At 32.7% G+C, this 20,848-nt stretch overlaps 1 protein-coding gene across 1 annotated transcript in view; it reads right to left on the bottom strand.

Annotated features, from left to right (window-relative positions):
* Window positions 1–19,881, bottom strand: part of LOC308336248 (protein SSUH2 homolog) — a 114,035-nt gene extending 94,154 nt beyond the window's left edge. Inside the window, exons 1-4 of the mRNA XM_080793555.1 lie at window positions 19,753–19,881; window positions 19,017–19,148; window positions 18,682–18,859; window positions 18,157–18,311 (exon numbers count right to left, since the gene is read on the bottom strand). The gene's annotated coding sequence lies outside the window, so the exon portion shown is untranslated. The remainder of the gene's footprint in view (window positions 1–18,156; window positions 18,312–18,681; window positions 18,860–19,016; window positions 19,149–19,752) is intronic.
* Window positions 19,882–20,848: the final 967 nt, after the last annotated feature.

The following is a 20,848-nucleotide window of genomic DNA, read 5'->3' as shown; positions in this document are numbered from 1 at the left end:
GACACTTTTGGTTGTTGAAAAACAGCTTCTAACCATTATTTGACACTTTGGTTGTTGAGAAACAGCTCCTAAAACATTATTTTACACTTTTGGTTATTGAGAAACAGCTCCTAAAACATTATTTGACACTTTTGGTTGTTGAAAAACAGCTTCTAACCATTATTTGACACTTTGGTTGTTGAGAAACAGCTCCTAAAACATTATTTTACACTTTTGGTTATTGAGAAACAGCTCCTAAAACATTATTTGACACTTTTGGTTGTTGAAAAACAGCTTCTAACCATTATTTGACACTTTGGTTGTTGAGAAACAGCTCCTAAAACATTATTTTACACTTTTGGTTAGTGAGAAACAGCTCCTAAAACATTATTTGACACTTTTGGTTGTTGAAAAACAGCTTCTAACCATTATTTGACACTTTGGTTGTTGAGAAACAGCTCCTAAAACATTATTTTACACTTTTTGTTATTGAGAAACAGCTCCTAAAACATTATTTGACACTTTTGGTTGTTGAAAAACAGCTTCTAACCATTATTTGACACTTTGGTTGTTGAGAAACAGCTCCTAAAACATTATTTTACACTTTTGGTTATTGAGAAACAGCTCCTAAAACATTATTTGACACTTTTGGTTGTTGAAAAACAGCTTCTAACCATTATTTGACACTTTGGTTGTTGAGAAACAGCTCCTAAAACATTATTTTACACTTTTGGTTATTGAGAAACAGCTCCTAAAACATTATTTGACACTTTTGGTTGTTGAAAAACAGCTTCTAACCATTATTTGACACTTTGGTTGTTGAGAAACAGCTCCTAAAACATTATTTTACACTTTTGGTTAGTGAGAAACAGCTCCTAAAACATTATTTGACACTTTTGGTTGTTGAAAAACAGCTTCTAACCATTATTTGACACTTTGGTTGTTGAGAAACAGCTCCTAAAACATTATTTTACACTTTTGGTTATTGAGAAACAGCTCCTAAAACATTATTTGACACTTTTGGTTGTTGAAAAACAGCTTCTAACCATTATTTGACACTTTGGTTGTTGAGAAACAGCTCCTAAAACATTATTTGACACTTTTGGTTGTTGAAAAACAGCTTCTAACCATTATTTGACACTTTGGTTGTTGAGAAACAGCTCCTAAAACATTATTTTACACTTTTGGTTATTGAGAAACAGCTCCTAAAACATTATTTGACACTTTTGGTTGTTGAAAAACAGCTTCTAACCATTATTTGACACTTTGGTTGTTGAGAAACAGCTCCTAAAACATTATTTTACACTTTTGGTTAGTGAGAAACAGCTCCTAAAACATTATTTGACACTTTTGGTTGTTGAAAAACAGCTTCTAACCATTATTTGACACTTTGGTTGTTGAGAAACAGCTCCTAAAACATTATTTTACACTTTTGGTTATTGAGAAACAGCTCCAAAAACATTATTTGACACTTTTGGTTGTTGAAAAACAGCTTCTAACCATTATTTGACACTTTGGTTGTTGAGAAACAGCTCCTAAAACATTATTTTACACTTTTGGTTGTTGAGAAACAGCTCCTAAAACATTATTTGACACTTTTGGTTGTTGAAAAACAGCTTCTAACCATTATTTGACACTTTGGTTGTTGAGAAACAGCTCCTAAAACATTATTTTACACTTTTGGTTATTGAGAAACAGCTCCTAAAACATTATTTGACACTTTTGGTTGTTGAAAAACAGCTTCTAACCATTATTTGACACTTTGGTTGTTGAGAAACAGCTCCTAAAACATTATTTTACACTTTTGGTTAGTGAGAAACAGCTCCTAAAACATTATTTGACACTTTTGGTTGTTGAAAAACAGCTTCTAACCATTATTTGACACTTTGGTTGTTGAGAAACAGATCCTAAAACATTATTTTACACTTTTGGTTATTGAGAAACAGCTCCTAAAACATTATTTGACACTTTTGGTTATTATTATTGGTGATTATTATTATTTTGGGAGGCAAATTATTTTGGGAGGCAAATTATTTTGGGAGGCAAATTATTTTGGGAGGCAAATTATTTTGGCAAATTATTTTGGGAGGCAAATTATTTTGGCAAATTATTTTGGGAGGAAAATTATTTTGGGAGGCAAATTATTTTGGCAAATTATTTTGGGAGGCAAATTATTTTGGGAGGCAAATTATTTTGGCAAATTATTTTGGGAGGCAAATTATTTTGGCAAATTATTTTGGGAGGCAAATTATTTTGGGAGGCAAATTATTTTGGCAAATTATTTTGGCAAATTATTTTGGGAGGCAAATTATTTTGGCAAATTATTTTGGCAAATTATTTTAGGAGGCAAATTATTTTGGCAAATTATTTTGGGAGGCAAATTATTTTGGGAGGCAAATTATTTTGGGAGGCAAATTATTTTGGCAAATTATTTTGGGAGGCAAATTATTTTGGCAAATTATTTTGGCAGGCAAATGATTTTGGGAGGCAAATTATTTTGGAAGGCAAATTATTTTGGCAAATTATTTTGGGAGGCAAATTATTTTGGCAAATTATTTTGGGAGGCAAATTATTTTGGGAGGCAAATTATTTTGGGAGGCAAATTATTTTGGCAAATTATTTTGGCAAATTATTTTAGGAGGCAAATTATTTTGGCAAATTATTTTGGGAGGCAAATTATTTTGGGAGGCAAATTATTTTGGGAGGCAAATTATTTTGGGAGGCAAATTATTTTGGGAGGCAAATTATTTTGGCAAATTATTTTGGGAGGCAAATTATTTTGGCAAATTATTTTGGCAGGCAAATGATTTTGGGAGGCAAATTATTTTGGAAGGCAAATTATTTTGGCAAATTATTTTGGGAGGCAAATTATTTTGGCAAATTATTTTGGGAGGCAAATTATTTTGGCAAATTATTTTGGGAGGCAAATTATTTTGGCAAATTATTTTGGCAAATTATTTTGGCAAATTATTTTGGCAAATTATTTTAGGAGGCAAATTATTTTGGCAAATTATTTTGGGAGGCAAATTATTTTGGGAGGCAAATTATTTTGGGAGGCAAATTATTTTGGCAAATTATTTTGGCAAATTATTTTGGGAGGCAAATTATTTTGGCAAATTATTTTGGCAAATTATTTTGGCAAATTATTTTAGGAGGCAAATTATTTTGGGAGGCAAATTATTTTGGGAGGCAAATTATTTTGGGAGGCAAATTATTTTGGCAAATTATTTTGGGAGGCAAATTATTTTGGCAAATTATTTTGGCAGGCAAATGATTTTGGGAGGCAAATTATTTTGGAAGGCAAATTATTTTGGCAAATTATTTTGGGAGGCAAATTATTTTGGCAAATTATTTTGGGAGGCAAATTATTTTGGCAAATTATTTTGGCAAATTATTTTGGCAAATTATTTTAGGAGGCAAATTATTTTGGCAAATTATTTTGGGAGGCAAATTATTTTGGGAGGCAAATTATTTTGGGAGGCAAATTATTTTGGGAGGCAAATTATTTTGGCAAATTATTTTGGGAGGCAAATTATTTTGGCAAATTATTTTGGCAGGCAAATGATTTTGGGAGGCAAATTATTTTGGAAGGCAAATTATTTTGGCAAATTATTTTGGGAGGCAAATTATTTTGGCAAATTATTTTGGGAGGCAAATTATTTTGGCAAATTATTTTGGGAGGCAAATTATTTTGGCAAATTATTTTGGCAAATTATTTTGGCAAATTATTTTAGGAGGCAAATTATTTTGGGAGGCAAATTATTTTGGGAGGCAAATTATTTTGGGAGGCAAATTATTTTGGGAGGCAAATTATTTTGGGAGGCAAATTATTTTGGGAGGCAAATTATTTTGGCAAATTATTTTGGCAGGCAAATGATTTTGGGAGGCAAATTATTTTGGAAGGCAAATTATTTTGGCAAATTATTTTGGGAGGCAAATTATTTTGGCAAATTATTTTGGGAGGCAAATTATTTTGGCAAATTATTTTGGGAGGCAAATTATTTTGGCAAATTATTTTGGGAGGCAAATTATTTTGGGAGGCAAATAATTTTGGCAGGCAAATTATTTTGGGAGGCAAATTATTTTGGCAAATTATTTTGGGAGGCAAATTATTTTGGCAAATTATTTTGGGAGGCAAATTATTTTGGGAGGCAAATTATTTTGGCAAATTATTTTGGGAGGCAAATTATTTAAATTATTTACACTTTTGGTTATTGAGAAACAGCTCCTAAAACATTATTTGACACTTTTGGTTGTTGAAAAACAGCTTCTAACCATTATTTGACACTTTGGTTGTTGAGAAACAGCTCCTAAAACATTATTTTACACTTTTGGTTATTGAGAAACAGCTCCTAAAACATTATTTGACACTTTTGGTTGTTGAAAAACAGCTTCTAACCATTATTTGACACTTTGGTTGTTGAGAAACAGCTCCTAAAACATTATTTTACACTTTTGGTTAGTGAGAAACAGCTCCTAAAACATTATTTGACACTTTTGGTTGTTGAAAAACAGCTTCTAACCATTATTTGACACTTTGGTTGTTGAGAAACAGCTCCTAAAACATTATTTTACACTTTTGGTTATTGAGAAACAGCTCCTAAAACATTATTTGACACTTTTGGTTGTTGAAAAACAGCTTCTAACCATTATTTGACACTTTGGTTGTTGAGAAACAGCTCCTAAAACATTATTTTACACTTTTGGTTATTGAGAAACAGCTCCTAAAACATTATTTGACACTTTTGGTTGTTGAAAAACAGCTTCTAACCATTATTTGACACTTTGGTTGTTGAGAAACAGCTCCTAAAACATTATTTTACACTTTTGGTTATTGACAAACAGCTCCTAAAACATTATTTGACACTTTTGGTTGTTGAAAAACAGCTTCTAACCATTATTTGACACTTTGGTTGTTGAGAAACAGCTCCTAAAACATTATTTTACACTTTTGGTTAGTGAGAAACAGCTCCTAAAACATTATTTGACACTTTCGGTTGTTGAAAAACAGCTTCTAACCATTATTTGACACTTTGGTTGTTGAGAAACAGCTCCTAAAACATTATTTTACACTTTTGGTTATTGAGAAACAGCTCCTAAAACATTATTTGACACTTTTGGTTGTTGAAAAACAGCTTCTAACCATTATTTGACACTTTGGTTGTTGAGAAACAGCTCCTAAAACATTATTTTACACTTTTGGTTGTTGAGAAACAGCTCCTAAAACATTATTTGACACTTTTGGTTGTTGAAAAACAGCTTCTAACCATTATTTGACACTTTGGTTGTTGAGAAACAGCTCCTAAAACATTATTTTACACTTTTGGTTATTGAGAAACAGCTCCTAAAACATTATTTGACACTTTTGGTTGTTGAAAAACAGCTTCTAACCATTATTTGACACTTTGGTTGTTGAGAAACAGCTCCTAAAACATTATTTTACACTTTTGGTTAGTGAGAAACAGCTCCTAAAACATTATTTGACACTTTTGGTTGTTGAAAAACAGCTTCTAACCATTATTTGACACTTTGGTTGTTGAGAAACAGCTCCTAAAACATTATTTTACACTTTTGGTTATTGAGAAACAGCTCCTAAAACATTATTTGACACTTTTGGTTGTTGAAAATCAGCTTCTAACCATTATTTGACACTTTGGTTGTTGAGAAACAGCTCCTAAAACATTATTTTACACTTTTGGTTATTGACAAACAGCTCCTAAAACATTATTTGACACTTTTGGTTGTTGAAAAACAGCTTCTAACCATTATTTGACACTTTGGTTGTTGAGAAACAGCTCCTAAAACATTATTTTACACTTTTGGTTAGTGAGAAACAGCTCCTAAAACATTATTTGACACTTTTGGTTGTTGAAAAACAGCTTCTAACCATTATTTGACACTTTGGTTGTTGAGAAACAGCTCCTAAAACATTATTTTACACTTTTGGTTATTGAGAAACAGCTCCTAAAACATTATTTGACACTTTTGGTTGTTGAAAAACAGCTTCTAACCATTATTTGACACTTTGGTTGTTGAGAAACAGCTCCTAAAACATTATTTTACACTTTTGGTTGTTGAGAAACAGCTCCTAAAACATTATTTGACACTTTTGGTTGTTGAAAAACAGCTTCTAACCATTATTTGACACTTTGGTTGTTGAGAAACAGCTCCTAAAACATTATTTTACACTTTTGGTTATTGAGAAACAGCTCCTAAAACATTATTTGACACTTTTGGTTGTTGAAAAACAGCTTCTAACCATTATTTGACACTTTGGTTGTTGAGAAACAGCTCCTAAAACATTATTTTACACTTTTGGTTAGTGAGAAACAGCTCCTAAAACATTATTTGACACTTTTGGTTGTTGAAAAACAGCTTCTAACCATTATTTGACACTTTGGTTGTTGAGAAACAGCTCCTAAAACATTATTTTACACTTTTGGTTATTGAGAAACAGCTCCTAAAACATTATTTGACACTTTTGGTTGTTGAAAAACAGCTTCTAACCATTATTTGACACTTTGGTTGTTGAGAAACAGCTCCTAAAACATTATTTTACACTTTTGGTTGTTGAGAAACAGCTCCTAAAACATTATTTGACACTTTTGGTTGTTGAAAAACAGCTTCTAACCATTATTTGACACTTTGGTTGTTGAGAAACAGCTCCTAAAACATTACTTTACACTTTTGGTTGTTGAGAAACAGCTCCTAAAACATTATTTGACACTTTTGGTTGTTGAAAAACAGCTTCTAACCATTATTTGACACTTTGGTTGTTGAGAAACAGCTCCTAAAACATTATTTTACACTTTTGGTTATTGAGAAACAGCTCCTAAAACATTATTTGACACTTTTGGTTGTTGAAAAACAGCTTCTAACCATTATTTGACACTTTGGTTGTTGAGAAACAGCTCCTAAAACATTATTTTACACTTTTGGTTAGTGAGAAACAGCTCCTAAAACATTATTTGACACTTTTGGTTGTTGAAAAACAGCTTCTAACCATTATTTGACACTTTGGTTGTTGAGAAACAGCTCCTAAAACATTATTTTACACTTTTGGTTATTGAGAAACAGCTCCTAAAACATTATTTGACACTTTTGGTTGTTGAAAAACAGCTTCTAACCATTATTTGACACTTTGGTTGTTGAGAAACAGCTCCTAAAACATTATTTTACACTTTTGGTTATTGAGAAACAGCTCCTAAAACATTATTTGACACTTTTGGTTGTTGAAAAACAGCTTCTAACCATTATTTGACACTTTGGTTGTTGAGAAACAGCTCCTAAAACATTATTTTACACTTTTGGTTATTGACAAACAGCTCCTAAAACATTATTTGACACTTTTGGTTGTTGAAAAACAGCTTCTAACCATTATTTGACACTTTGGTTGTTGAGAAACAGCTCCTAAAACATTATTTTACACTTTTGGTTATTGAGAAACAGCTCCTAAAACATTATTTGACACTTTTGGTTGTTGAAAAACAGCTTCTAACCATTATTTGACACTTTGGTTGTTGAGAAACAGCTCCTAAAACATTATTTTACACTTTTGGTTGTTGAGAAACAGCTCCTAAAACATTATTTGACACTTTTGGTTGTTGAAAAACAGCTTCTAACCATTATTTGACACTTTGGTTGTTGAGAAACAGCTCCTAAAACATTATTTTACACTTTTGGTTATTGAGAAACAGCTCCTAAAACATTATTTGACACTTTTGGTTGTTGAAAAACAGCTTCTAACCATTATTTGACACTTTGGTTGTTGAGAAACAGCTCCTAAAACATTATTTTACACTTTTGGTTAGTGAGAAACAGCTCCTAAAACATTATTTGACACTTTTGGTTGTTGAAAAACAGCTTCTAACCATTATTTGACACTTTGGTTGTTGAGAAACAGATCCTAAAACATTATTTTACACTTTTGGTTATTGAGAAACAGCTCCTAAAACATTATTTGACACTTTTGGTTATTATTATTGGTGATTATTATTATTTTGGGAGGCAAATTATTTTGGGAGGCAAATTATTTTGGGAGGCAAATTATTTTGGGAGGCAAATTATTTTGGCAAATTATTTTGGGAGGCAAATTATTTTGGCAAATTATTTTGGGAGGCAAATTATTTTGGCAAATTATTTTGGGAGGAAAATTATTTTGGGAGGCAAATTATTTTGGCAAATTATTTTGGGAGGCAAATTATTTTGGGAGGCAAATTATTTTGGCAAATTATTTTGGGAGGCAAATTATTTTGGCAAATTATTTTGGGAGGCAAATTATTTTGGGAGGCAAATTATTTTGGCAAATTATTTTGGGAGGCAAATTATTTTGGCAAATTATTTTGGCAAATTATTTTAGGAGGCAAATTATTTTGGCAAATTATTTTGGGAGGCAAATTATTTTGGGAGGCAAATTATTTTGGCAAATTATTTTGGGAGGCAAATTATTTTGGCAAATTATTTTGGCAGGCAAATGATTTTGGGAGGCAAATTATTTTGGAAGGCAAATTATTTTGGCAAATTATTTTGGGAGGCAAATTATTTTGGCAAATTATTTTGGGAGGCAAATTATTTTGGCAAATTATTTTGGCAAATTATTTTGGCAAATTATTTTAGGAGGCAAATTATTTTGGCAAATTATTTTGGGAGGCAAATTATTTTGGGAGGCAAATTATTTTGGGAGGCAAATTATTTTGGGAGGCAAATTATTTTGGGAGGCAAATTATTTTGGCAAATTATTTTGGGAGGCAAATTATTTTGGCAAATTATTTTGGCAGGCAAATGATTTTGGGAGGCAAATTATTTTGGAAGGCAAATTATTTTGGCAAATTATTTTGGGAGGCAAATTATTTTGGCAAATTATTTTGGGAGGCAAATTATTTTGGCAAATTATTTTGGGAGGCAAATTATTTTGGCAAATTATTTTGGCAAATTATTTTGGCAAATTATTTTGGCAAATTATTTTAGGAGGCAAATTATTTTGGCAAATTATTTTGGGAGGCAAATTATTTTGGGAGGCAAATTATTTTGGGAGGCAAATTATTTTGGCAAATTATTTTGGCAAATTATTTTGGCAAATTATTTTGGCAAATTATTTTGGCAAATTATTTTGGCAAATTATTTTAGGAGGCAAATTATTTTGGCAAATTATTTTGGGAGGCAAATTATTTTGGCAAATTATTTTGGGAGGCAAATTATTTTGGGAGGCAAATTATTTTGGCAAATTATTTTGGCAGGCAAATGATTTTGGGAGGCAAATTATTTTGGAAGGCAAATTATTTTGGCAAATTATTTTGGGAGGCAAATTATTTTGGCAAATTATTTTGGGAGGCAAATTATTTTGGCAAATTATTTTGGCAAATTATTTTGGCAAATTATTTTAGGAGGCAAATTATTTTGGCAAATTATTTTGGGAGGCAAATTATTTTGGGAGGCAAATTATTTTGGGAGGCAAATTATTTTGGGAGGCAAATTATTTTGGCAAATTATTTTGGGAGGCAAATTATTTTGGCAAATTATTTTGGCAGGCAAATGATTTTGGGAGGCAAATTATTTTGGAAGGCAAATTATTTTGGCAAATTATTTTGGGAGGCAAATTATTTTGGCAAATTATTTTGGGAGGCAAATTATTTTGGCAAATTATTTTGGGAGGCAAATTATTTTGGCAAATTATTTTGGCAAATTATTTTGGCAAATTATTTTAGGAGGCAAATTATTTTGGGAGGCAAATTATTTTGGGAGGCAAATTATTTTGGGAGGCAAATTATTTTGGGAGGCAAATTATTTTGGGAGGCAAATTATTTTGGGAGGCAAATTATTTTGGGAGGCAAATTATTTTGGCAAATTATTTTGGCAGGCAAATGATTTTGGGAGGCAAATTATTTTGGAAGGCAAATTATTTTGGCAAATTATTTTGGGAGGCAAATTATTTTGGCAAATTATTTTGGGAGGCAAATTATTTTGGCAAATTATTTTGGGAGGCAAATTATTTTGGCAAATTATTTTGGGAGGCAAATTATTTTGGGAGGCAAATTATTTTGGGAGGCAAATAATTTTGGCAGGCAAATTATTTTGGGAGGCAAATTATTTTGGCAAATTATTTTGGGAGGCAAATTATTTTGGCAAATTATTTTGGGAGGCAAATTATTTTGGGAGGCAAATTATTTTGGCAAATTATTTTGGGGTTATTGAGAAACAGCTCCTAAAACATTATTTGACACTTTTGGTTGTTGAAAAACAGCTTCTAACCATTATTTGACACTTTGGTTGTTGAGAAACAGCTCCTAAAACATTATTTTACACTTTTGGTTATTGAGAAACAGCTCCTAAAACATTATTTGACACTTTTGGTTGTTGAAAAACAGCTTCTAACCATTATTTGACACTTTGGTTGTTGAGAAACAGCTCCTAAAACATTATTTTACACTTTTGGTTATTGAGAAACAGCTCCTAAAACATTATTTGACACTTTTGGTTGTTGAAAAACAGCTTCTAACCATTATTTGACACTTTGGTTGTTGAGAAACAGCTCCTAAAACATTATTTTACACTTTTGGTTATTGAGAAACAGCTCCTAAAACATTATTTGACACTTTTGGTTGTTGAAAAACAGCTTCTAACCATTATTTGACACTTTGGTTGTTGAGAAACAGCTCCTAAAACATTATTTTACACTTTTGGTTATTGAGAAACAGCTCCTAAAACATTATTTGACACTTTTGGTTGTTGAAAAACAGCTTCTAACCATTATTTGACACTTTGGTTGTTGAGAAACAGCTCCTAAAACATTATTTTACACTTTTGGTTATTGACAAACAGCTCCTAAAACATTATTTGACACTTTTGGTTGTTGAAAAACAGCTTCTAACCATTATTTGACACTTTGGTTGTTGAGAAACAGCTCCTAAAACATTATTTTACACTTTTGGTTAGTGAGAAACAGCTCCTAAAACATTATTTGACACTTTTGGTTGTTGAAAAACAGCTTCTAACCATTATTTGACACTTTGGTTGTTGAGAAACAGCTCCTAAAACATTATTTTACACTTTTGGTTATTGAGAAACAGCTCCTAAAACATTATTTGACACTTTTGGTTGTTGAAAAACAGCTTCTAACCATTATTTGACACTTTGGTTGTTGAGAAACAGCTCCTAAAACATTATTTTACACTTTTGGTTGTTGAGAAACAGCTCCTAAAACATTATTTGACACTTTTGGTTGTTGAAAAACAGCTTCTAACCATTATTTGACACTTTGGTTGTTGAGAAACAGCTCCTAAAACATTATTTTACACTTTTGGTTATTGAGAAACAGCTCCTAAAACATTATTTGACACTTTTGGTTGTTGAAAAACAGCTTCTAACCATTATTTGACACTTTGGTTGTTGAGAAACAGCTCCTAAAACATTATTTTACACTTTTGGTTAGTGAGAAACAGCTCCTAAAACATTATTTGACACTTTTGGTTGTTGAAAAACAGCTTCTAACCATTATTTGACACTTTGGTTGTTGAGAAACAGCTCCTAAAACATTATTTTACACTTTTGGTTATTGAGAAACAGCTCCTAAAACATTATTTGACACTTTTGGTTGTTGAAAATCAGCTTCTAACCATTATTTGACACTTTGGTTGTTGAGAAACAGCTCCTAAAACATTATTTTACACTTTTGGTTATTGACAAACAGCTCCTAAAACATTATTTGACACTTTTGGTTGTTGAAAAACAGCTTCTAACCATTATTTGACACTTTGGTTGTTGAGAAACAGCTCCTAAAACATTATTTTACACTTTTGGTTATTGAGAAACAGCTCCTAAAACATTATTTGACACTTTTGGTTGTTGAAAAACAGCTTCTAACCATTATTTGACACTTTGGTTGTTGAGAAACAGCTCCTAAAACATTATTTTACACTTTTGGTTATTGAGAAACAGCTCCTAAAACATTATTTGACACTTTTGGTTGTTGAAAAACAGCTTCTAACCATTATTTGACACTTTGGTTGTTGAGAAACAGCTCCTAAAACATTATTTTACACTTTTGGTTATTGAGAAACAGCTCCTAAAACATTATTTGACACTTTTGGTTGTTGAAAAACAGCTTCTAACCATTATTTGACACTTTGGTTGTTGAGAAACAGCTCCTAAAACATTATTTTACACTTTTGGTTAGTGAGAAACAGCTCCTAAAACATTATTTGACACTTTTGGTTGTTGAAAAACAGCTTCTAACCATTATTTGACACTTTGGTTGTTGAGAAACAGCTCCTAAAACATTATTTTACACTTTTGGTTATTGAGAAACAGCTCCTAAAACATTATTTGACACTTTTGGTTGTTGAAAAACAGCTTCTAACCATTATTTGACACTTTGGTTGTTGAGAAACAGCTCCTAAAACATTATTTTACACTTTTGGTTGTTGAGAAACAGCTCCTAAAACATTATTTGACACTTTTGGTTGTTGAAAAACAGCTTCTAACCATTATTTGACACTTTGGTTGTTGAGAAACAGCTCCTAAAACATTATTTTACACTTTTGGTTGTTGAGAAACAGCTCCTAAAACATTATTTGACACTTTTGGTTGTTGAAAAACAGCTTCTAACCATTATTTGACACTTTGGTTGTTGAGAAACAGCTCCTAAAACATTATTTTACACTTTTGGTTGTTGAGAAACAGCTCCTAAAACATTATTTGACACTTTTGGTTGTTGAAAAACAGCTTCTAACCATTATTTGACACTTTGGTTGTTGAGAAACAGCTCCTAAAACATTATTTTACACTTTTGGTTATTGAGAAACAGCTCCTAAAACATTATTTGACACTTTTGGTTGTTGAAAAACAGCTTCTAACCATTATTTGACACTTTGGTTGTTGAGAAACAGCTCCTAAAACATTATTTTACACTTTTGGTTAGTGAGAAACAGCTCCTAAAACATTATTTGACACTTTTGGTTGTTGAAAAACAGCTTCTAACCATTATTTGACACTTTGGTTGTTGAGAAACAGCTCCTAAAACATTATTTTACACTTTTGGTTATTGAGAAACAGCTCCTAAAACATTATTTGACACTTTTGGTTGTTGAAAAACAGCTTCTAACCATTATTTGACACTTTGGTTGTTGAGAAACAGCTCCTAAAACATTATTTTACACTTTTGGTTATTGACAAACAGCTCCTAAAACATTATTTGACACTTTTGGTTGTTGAAAAACAGCTTCTAACCATTATTTGACACTTTGGTTGTTGAGAAACAGCTCCTAAAACATTATTTTACACTTTTGGTTATTGAGAAACAGCTCCTAAAACATTATTTGACACTTTTGGTTGTTGAAAAACAGCTTCTAACCATTATTTGACACTTTGGTTGTTGAGAAACAGCTCCTAAAACATTATTTTACACTTTTGGTTATTGAGAAACAGCTCCTAAAACATTATTTGACACTTTTGGTTGTTGAAAAAAAGCTTCTAACCATTATTTGACACTTTGGTTGTTGAGAAACAGCTCCTAAAACATTATTTTACACTTTTGGTTATTGAGAAACAGCTCCTAAAACATTATTTGACACTTTTGGTTGTTGAAAAACAGCTTCTAACCATTATTTGACACTTTGGTTGTTGAGAAACAGCTCCTAAAACATTATTTTACACTTTTGGTTAGTGAGAAACAGCTCCTAAAACATTATTTGACACTTTTGGTTGTTGAAAAACAGCTTCTAACCATTATTTGACACTTTGGTTGTTGAGAAACAGCTCCTAAAACATTATTTTACACTTTTGGTTATTGAGAAACAGCTCCTAAAACATTATTTGACACTTTTGGTTGTTGAAAAACAGCTTCTAACCATTATTTGACACTTTGGTTGTTGAGAAACAGCTCCTAAAACATTATTTTACACTTTTGGTTGTTGAGAAACAGCTCCTAAAACATTATTTGACACTTTTGGTTGTTGAAAAACAGCTTCTAACCATTATTTGACACTTTGGTTGTTGAGAAACAGCTCCTAAAACATTATTTTACACTTTTGGATATTGAGAAACAGCTCCTAAAACATTATTTGACACTTTTGGTTGTTGAAAAACAGCTTCTAACCATTATTTGACACTTTGGTTGTTGAGAAACAGCTCCTAAAACATTATTTTACACTTTTGGTTAGTGATAAACAGCTCCTAAAACATTATTTGACACTTTTGGTTGTTGAAAAACAGCTTCTAACCATTATTTGACACTTTGGTTGTTGAGAAACAGATCCTAAAACATTATTTTACACTTTTGGTTATTGAGAAACAGCTCCTAAAACATTATTTGACACTTTTGGTTATTATTATTGGTGATTATTATTATTTTGGGAGGCAAATTATTTTGGGAGGCAAATTATTTTGGGAGGCAAATTATTTTGGGAGGCAAATTATTTTGGCAAATTATTTTGGGAGGCAAATTATTTTGGGAGGCAAATTATTTTGGGAGGCAAATTATTTTGGCAAATTATTTTGGGAGGCAAATTATTTTGGCAAATTATTTTGGGAGGAAAATTATTTTGGGAGGCAAATTATTTTGGCAAATTATTTTGGGAGGCAAATTATTTTGGCAAATTATTTTGGGAGGCAAATTATTTTGGCAAATTATTTTGGGAGGCAAATTATTTTGGCAAATTATTTTGGGAGGCAAATTATTTTGGCAAATTATTTTAGGAGGCAAATTATTTTGGCAAATTATTTTGGGAGGCAAATTATTTTGGGAGGCAAATTATTTTGGGAGGCAAATTATTTTGGCAAATTATTTTGGGAGGCAAATTATTTTGGCAAATTATTTTGGCAGGCAAATGATTTTGGGAGGCAAATTATTTTGGAAGGCAAATTATTTTGGCAAATTATTTTGGGAGGCAAATTATTTTGGCAAATTATTTTGGGAGGCAAATTATTTTGGGAGGCAAATTATTTTGGCAAATTATTTTGGGAGGCAAATTATTTTGGGAGGCAAATTATTTTGGGAGGCAAATTATTTTGGGAGGCAAATTATTTTGGGAGGCAAATTATTTTGGGAGGCAAATAATTTTGGCAAATAATTTTGGGAGGCAAATTATTTTGGGAGGCAAATTATTTTGGCAAATTATTTTGGGAGGCAAATTATTTTGGCAAATTATTTTGGGAGGCAAATTATTTTGGGAGGCAAATTATTTTGGCAAATTATTTTGGGAGGCAAATTATTTAAATTATTTACACTTTTGGTTATTGAGAAACAGCTCCTAAAACATTATTTGACACTTTTGGTTGTTGAAAAACAGCTTCTAACCATTATTTGACACTTTGGTTGTTGAGAAACAGCTCCTAAAACATTATTTTACACTTTTGGTTATTGAGAAACAGCTCCTAAAACATTATTTGACACTTTTGGTTGTTGAAAAACAGCTTCTAACCATTATTTGACACTTTGGTTGTTGAGAAACAGCTCCTAAAACATTATTTTACACTTTTGGTTAGTGAGAAACAGCTCCTAAAACATTATTTGACACTTTTGGTTGTTGAAAAACAGCTTCTAACCATTATTTGACACTTTGGTTGTTGAGAAACAGCTCCTAAAACATTATTTTACACTTTTGGTTATTGAGAAACAGCTCCTAAAACATTATTTGACACTTTTGGTTGTTGAAAAACAGCTTCTAACCATTATTTGACACTTTGGTTGTTGAGAAACAGCTCCTAAAACATTATTTTACACTTTTGGTTATTGAGAAACAGCTCCTAAAACATTATTTGACACTTTTGGTTGTTGAAAAACAGCTTCTAACCATTATTTGACACTTTGGTTGTTGAGAAACAGCTCCTAAAACATTATTTTACACTTTTGGTTAGTGAGAAACAGCTCCTAAAACATTATTTGACACTTTTGGTTGTTGAAAAACAGCTTCTAACCATTATTTGACACTTTGGTTGTTGAGAAACAGCTCCTAAAACATTATTTTACACTTTTGGTTATTGAGAAACAGCTCCTAAAACATTATTTGACACTTTTGGTTGTTGAAAAACAGCTTCTAACCATTATTTGACACTTTGGTTGTTGAGAAACAGCTCCTAAAACATTATTTTACACTTTTGGTTGTTGAGAAACAGCTCCTAAAACATTATTTGACACTTTTGGTTGTTGAAAAACAGCTTCTAACCATTATTTGACACTTTGGTTGTTGAGAAACAGCTCCTAAAACATTATTTTACACTTTTGGTTATTGAGAAACAGCTCCTAAAACATTATTTGACACTTTTGGTTGTTGAAAAACAGCTTCTAACCATTATTTGACACTTTGGTTGTTGAGAAACAGCTCCTAAAACATTATTTTACACTTTTGGTTAGTGAGAAACAGCTCCTAAAACATTATTTGACACTTTTGGTTGTTGAAAAACAGCTTCTAACCATTATTTGACACTTTGGTTGTTGAGAAACAGCTCCTAAAACATTATTTTACACTTTTGGTTATTGAGAAACAGCTCCTAAAACATTATTTGACACTTTTGGTTGTTGAAAAACAGCTTCTAACCATTATTTGACACTTTGGTTGTTGAGAAACAGCTCCTAAAACATTATTTTACACTTTTGGTTGTTGAGAAACAGCTCCTAAAACATTATTTGACACTTTTGGTTGTTGAAAAACAGCTTCTAACCATTATTTGACACTTTGGTTGTTGAGAAACAGCTCCTAAAACATTATTTTACACTTTTGGTTATTGAGAAACAGCTCCTAAAACATTATTTGACACTTTTGGTTGTTGAAAAACAGCTTCTAACCATTATTTGACACTTTGGTTGTTGAGAAACAGCTCCTAAAACATTATTTTACACTTTTGGTTAGTGAGAAACAGCTCCTAAAACATTATTTGACACTTTTGGTTGTTGAAAAACAGCTTCTAACCATTATTTGACACTTTGGTTGTTGAGAAACAGCTCCTAAAACATTATTTTACACTTTTGGTTATTGAGAAACAGCTCCTAAAACATTATTTGACACTTTTGGTTGTTGAAAAACAGCTTCTAACCATTATTTGACACTTTGGTTGTTGAGAAACAGCTCCTAAAACATTATTTTACACTTTTGGTTGTTGAGAAACAGCTCCTAAAACATTATTTGACACTTTTGGTTGTTGAAAAACAGCTTCTAACCATTATTTGACACTTTGGTTGTTGAGAAACAGCTCCTAAAACATTATTTTACACTTTTGGTTGTTGAGAAACAGCTCCTAAAACATTATTTGACACTTTTGGTTGTTGAAAAACAGCTTCTAACCATTATTTGACACTTTGGTTGTTGAGAAACAGCTCCTAAAACATTATTTGACACTTTTGGTTATTGAGAAACAGCTCCTAAAACATTATTTGACACTTTTGGTTGTTGAAAAACAGCTTCTAACCATTATTTGACACTTTGGTTGTTGAGAAACAGCTCCTAGAACATTATTTTACACTTTTGGTTATTGAGAAACAGCTCCTAAAACATTATTTGACACTTTTGGTTGTTGAAAAACAGCTTCTAACCATTATTTGACACTTTGGTTGTTGAGAAACAGATCCTAAAACATTATTTTACACTTTTGGTTATTGAGAAACAGCTCCTAAAACATTATTTGACACTTTTGGTTGTTGAAAAACAGCTTCTAACCATTATTTGACACTTTGGTTGTTGAGAAACAGCTCCTAAAACATTATTTTACACTTTTGGTTGTTGAGAAACAGCTCCTAAAACATTATTTGACACTTTTGGTTGTTGAAAAACAGCTTCTAACCATTATTTGACACTTTGGTTGTTGAGAAACAGCTCCTAAAACATTATTTTACACTTTTGGTTATTGAGAAACAGCTCCTAAAACATTATTTGACACTTTTGGTTGTTGAAAAACAGCTTCTAACCATTATTTGACACTTTGGTTGTTGAGAAACAGCTCCTAAAACATTATTTTACACTTTTGGTTATTGAGAAACAGCTCCTAAAACATTATTTGACACTTTTGGTTGTTGAAAAACAGCTTCTAACCATTATTTGAAATTGTTTGGTAGCAACAAAGAAAAGCATGTTCTCAAGTTATAAATGGTACATTAAAATGTTTTACATAAATGACATTGATCAAATGTAAAACAATTATTTGAATACCTTTTATTTTTTAGTGTTGGCTACCGCAGCGTAACCTCACCTGTTTCAACAAATTATCCACTTTGTCTGGAAGATGCTGTAGTGGTGACAACTCCTTCAGCTGAGCTTGGAGTTCTCCCTCTTTGTCATGGCAAACAGTCAGCTCCTTCTTGAGGTTAGTCACCTCTCTCTCAAGGGTCATGCTGTCAATGAGGTCTGGGAAAAATATCATTAATTACGGTACTTTATTTTGTCCAGACTCCATAGATAGTACTGCAGTGGTTAATTTAACATGCTACTGGTCTGGAGTAAAAATAAATATATAATTTGTAGAGTAGGCCCTTCCCGCAAACTTTGGAAAGAAATAAGTTATGAAACATGATAAATCTGAATTATGCAAGTTGTTTAACATACTGTAGAGATAATGTGTTGAGAGTGTTGACAAAATCTGTAGGAGTAACAGCAAACAGTTTTTAAGAAATACAATCCACTTATGGTTGCAGAGTTATAGGCCAAAACATGAGGGTTATTATAACCACAAGGTTAAAACAAATTGTGGTGTCTTCCTTGGCAAAATAACACTTACTTTTGGGGACTTTGCCATTCAACAGAGTGGTGAGTTATGTGTTCTCCTCGAAGGCCATGTTCAGTTCTCTCTGGAGGTCAGCCTGCATCTTCTTGTAGCGTGATTTCTCAGTCTCCATCTGGTGGTGCAGGCCACTGACCCCAGCCTCCATCTTCTCATAATTGGCAGTTTGTGCCACCTGGAAAACAGGTTCCATAGGACATAACACTAGTACTTTTGTTCAATAATGGCAATTACATCAGCGAAATACAAATATGAGATCACATATTCCCACGCCGATTATACACATACAATGTCTAAAGTCATAACTAGGTGTGTGTACACTGGTAACTCACATCTCTCTCCTTCAGACTGATATTTTGACTGCGCAGAATGGCCCATTCCTTTTTTGTGTCTCGACTGAATCCTTCTGCATCATCCAGGGAGTGGCGAAGCTTTGAAACCTCCTGCACCAAGTCCTTGTCTTTCTGTGGGGTATAGGCGAGAGGTGGATGTTTGAGGGGTGCATGAACGTTTACTGCATTTGTATAATTCACATCGTTCCAATTCAATCCCAGACAAATGATAGATAACACTAGCAGACAAGTCAGATATTAATGATTTTGTAAGACCCATGCAGACCATGACTGTTTTTAGCATTCACACTAACCAAACTGAAAATATATTCTGCTTAAGGATATCACTAGATACAACCAGACTATAGTAATTGTCATACCATACCATTTCACCTTTCACTTCTTTCTAGAGTAAGCCAAACGTTGGACGCATTACTTCAAGTACCTTTCTTCTCAGAGAAAGAGCAATATAGTTACAAAACCTTTAGGAGAGGTTCATAATTACAAAATACATTTAGGAAAGGTACATCAATCAGCCACATGGTGGTGCTATGTTTCTCCTTTAAAGTATTTTTCCCTGGATTCCTTGGGTCATGACGCAACTACCAACGCAAATGGCCATCCCCATTTGCGTCTGGGCATAGATTTAAGTTTGTTTTCCAGAATTGCATCTTTCTAGTTTAGAGTTGATGCCATGTACGTACAGTATATACATTTGCATAAAACCAGAACATACCAGACTCTGAAGCTCCTCCACCCAAGCACTTTGCTTCTTCAGATCTTCAGACATTAGGCTTAGTCTGGCCTTTAAATAAATTAAAAGGGTAAACATAAATTAACCCATTTTGAATGATTGAATAGACATCCAAGTGGCAATATGACAATTTACAATTTAGGCATTTAGCAGACGCTCTTAATCCAGAGCGACTTACATTAAGCAAGAACAAAAAGCATGGGGAATACATCACATAAAAACATTTATCATGAAACATGCGTAAGCTAAGAAAGTAACAGTGGAATATCTATAATGAAACTATACATATAAGCTATACATCTATACTACTATGATATACATTATGTACTATGACGTGCTATGACTACATACAATGCACTTATGCTGTTTACATAACATGCTATAAGTCTGTATCAAATGCTACAGAATGTCTACAGAATTGCTATCTAAGGGGGTGGGGTGAGTGCTATGGGCCATGATGGAGTCTGAAAAGGTGGGTTTTCAAACTACGGTGGAAGATTGGGAGTGATGCTGCAGTTCTGACTGCAATGGGAAGTGCATTCCACAGTTTTGGAGCCAGAAGGGAGAAGAGTTTGGGACGTGTGGAGCGTTGTCCCGGCGTTTTTAGTGAGGGTACTTCCAGCTTCCCTGCGTTGGCTGATCTGAGTGAGCGGGAGGGTTTGTAGGGTTCGATCATACTTGCAAGATATGGGGGAGCCATACCTTTGGTTGCTTTGAATGCCAGCATCAGAGTTTTGTATTCTGTGCGGGCAGCGACCGTGAGCCAGTGGAGGGAGCGGAGCAGGGGGGAGACCTGTGAGAATTTTGGCTGGTTGAAGACCAAGCGAGCTGCGGCATTTTGGATCAGCTGGAGAGGCTTAAGTGCACATGCTGGTAGGCCAGTAAGGAGGGAGTTACAATAGTCGAGTTTTGACAAGACTGTTGTCTGGATTAGGAGCTGGGCTGATTCCTGGGTGAGGAACGGTCTAATTCGTCGTATGTTATAGAGTGTGAACCTACAGGATCGAGTGACAGCTGTGATGTGAGTTTTGAACGAGAGCTGACTGTCCAGGACAACACCAAGATTCCTGGCTGTTGG

Source organism: Protomyctophum bolini, assembly GCF_963924005.1.
Source record: "Protomyctophum bolini genome assembly, chromosome: 2".
NCBI lineage: Eukaryota > Metazoa > Chordata > Actinopteri > Myctophiformes > Myctophidae > Protomyctophum > Protomyctophum bolini.
This window is presented reverse-complemented; position numbering and strand designations above follow the sequence as displayed.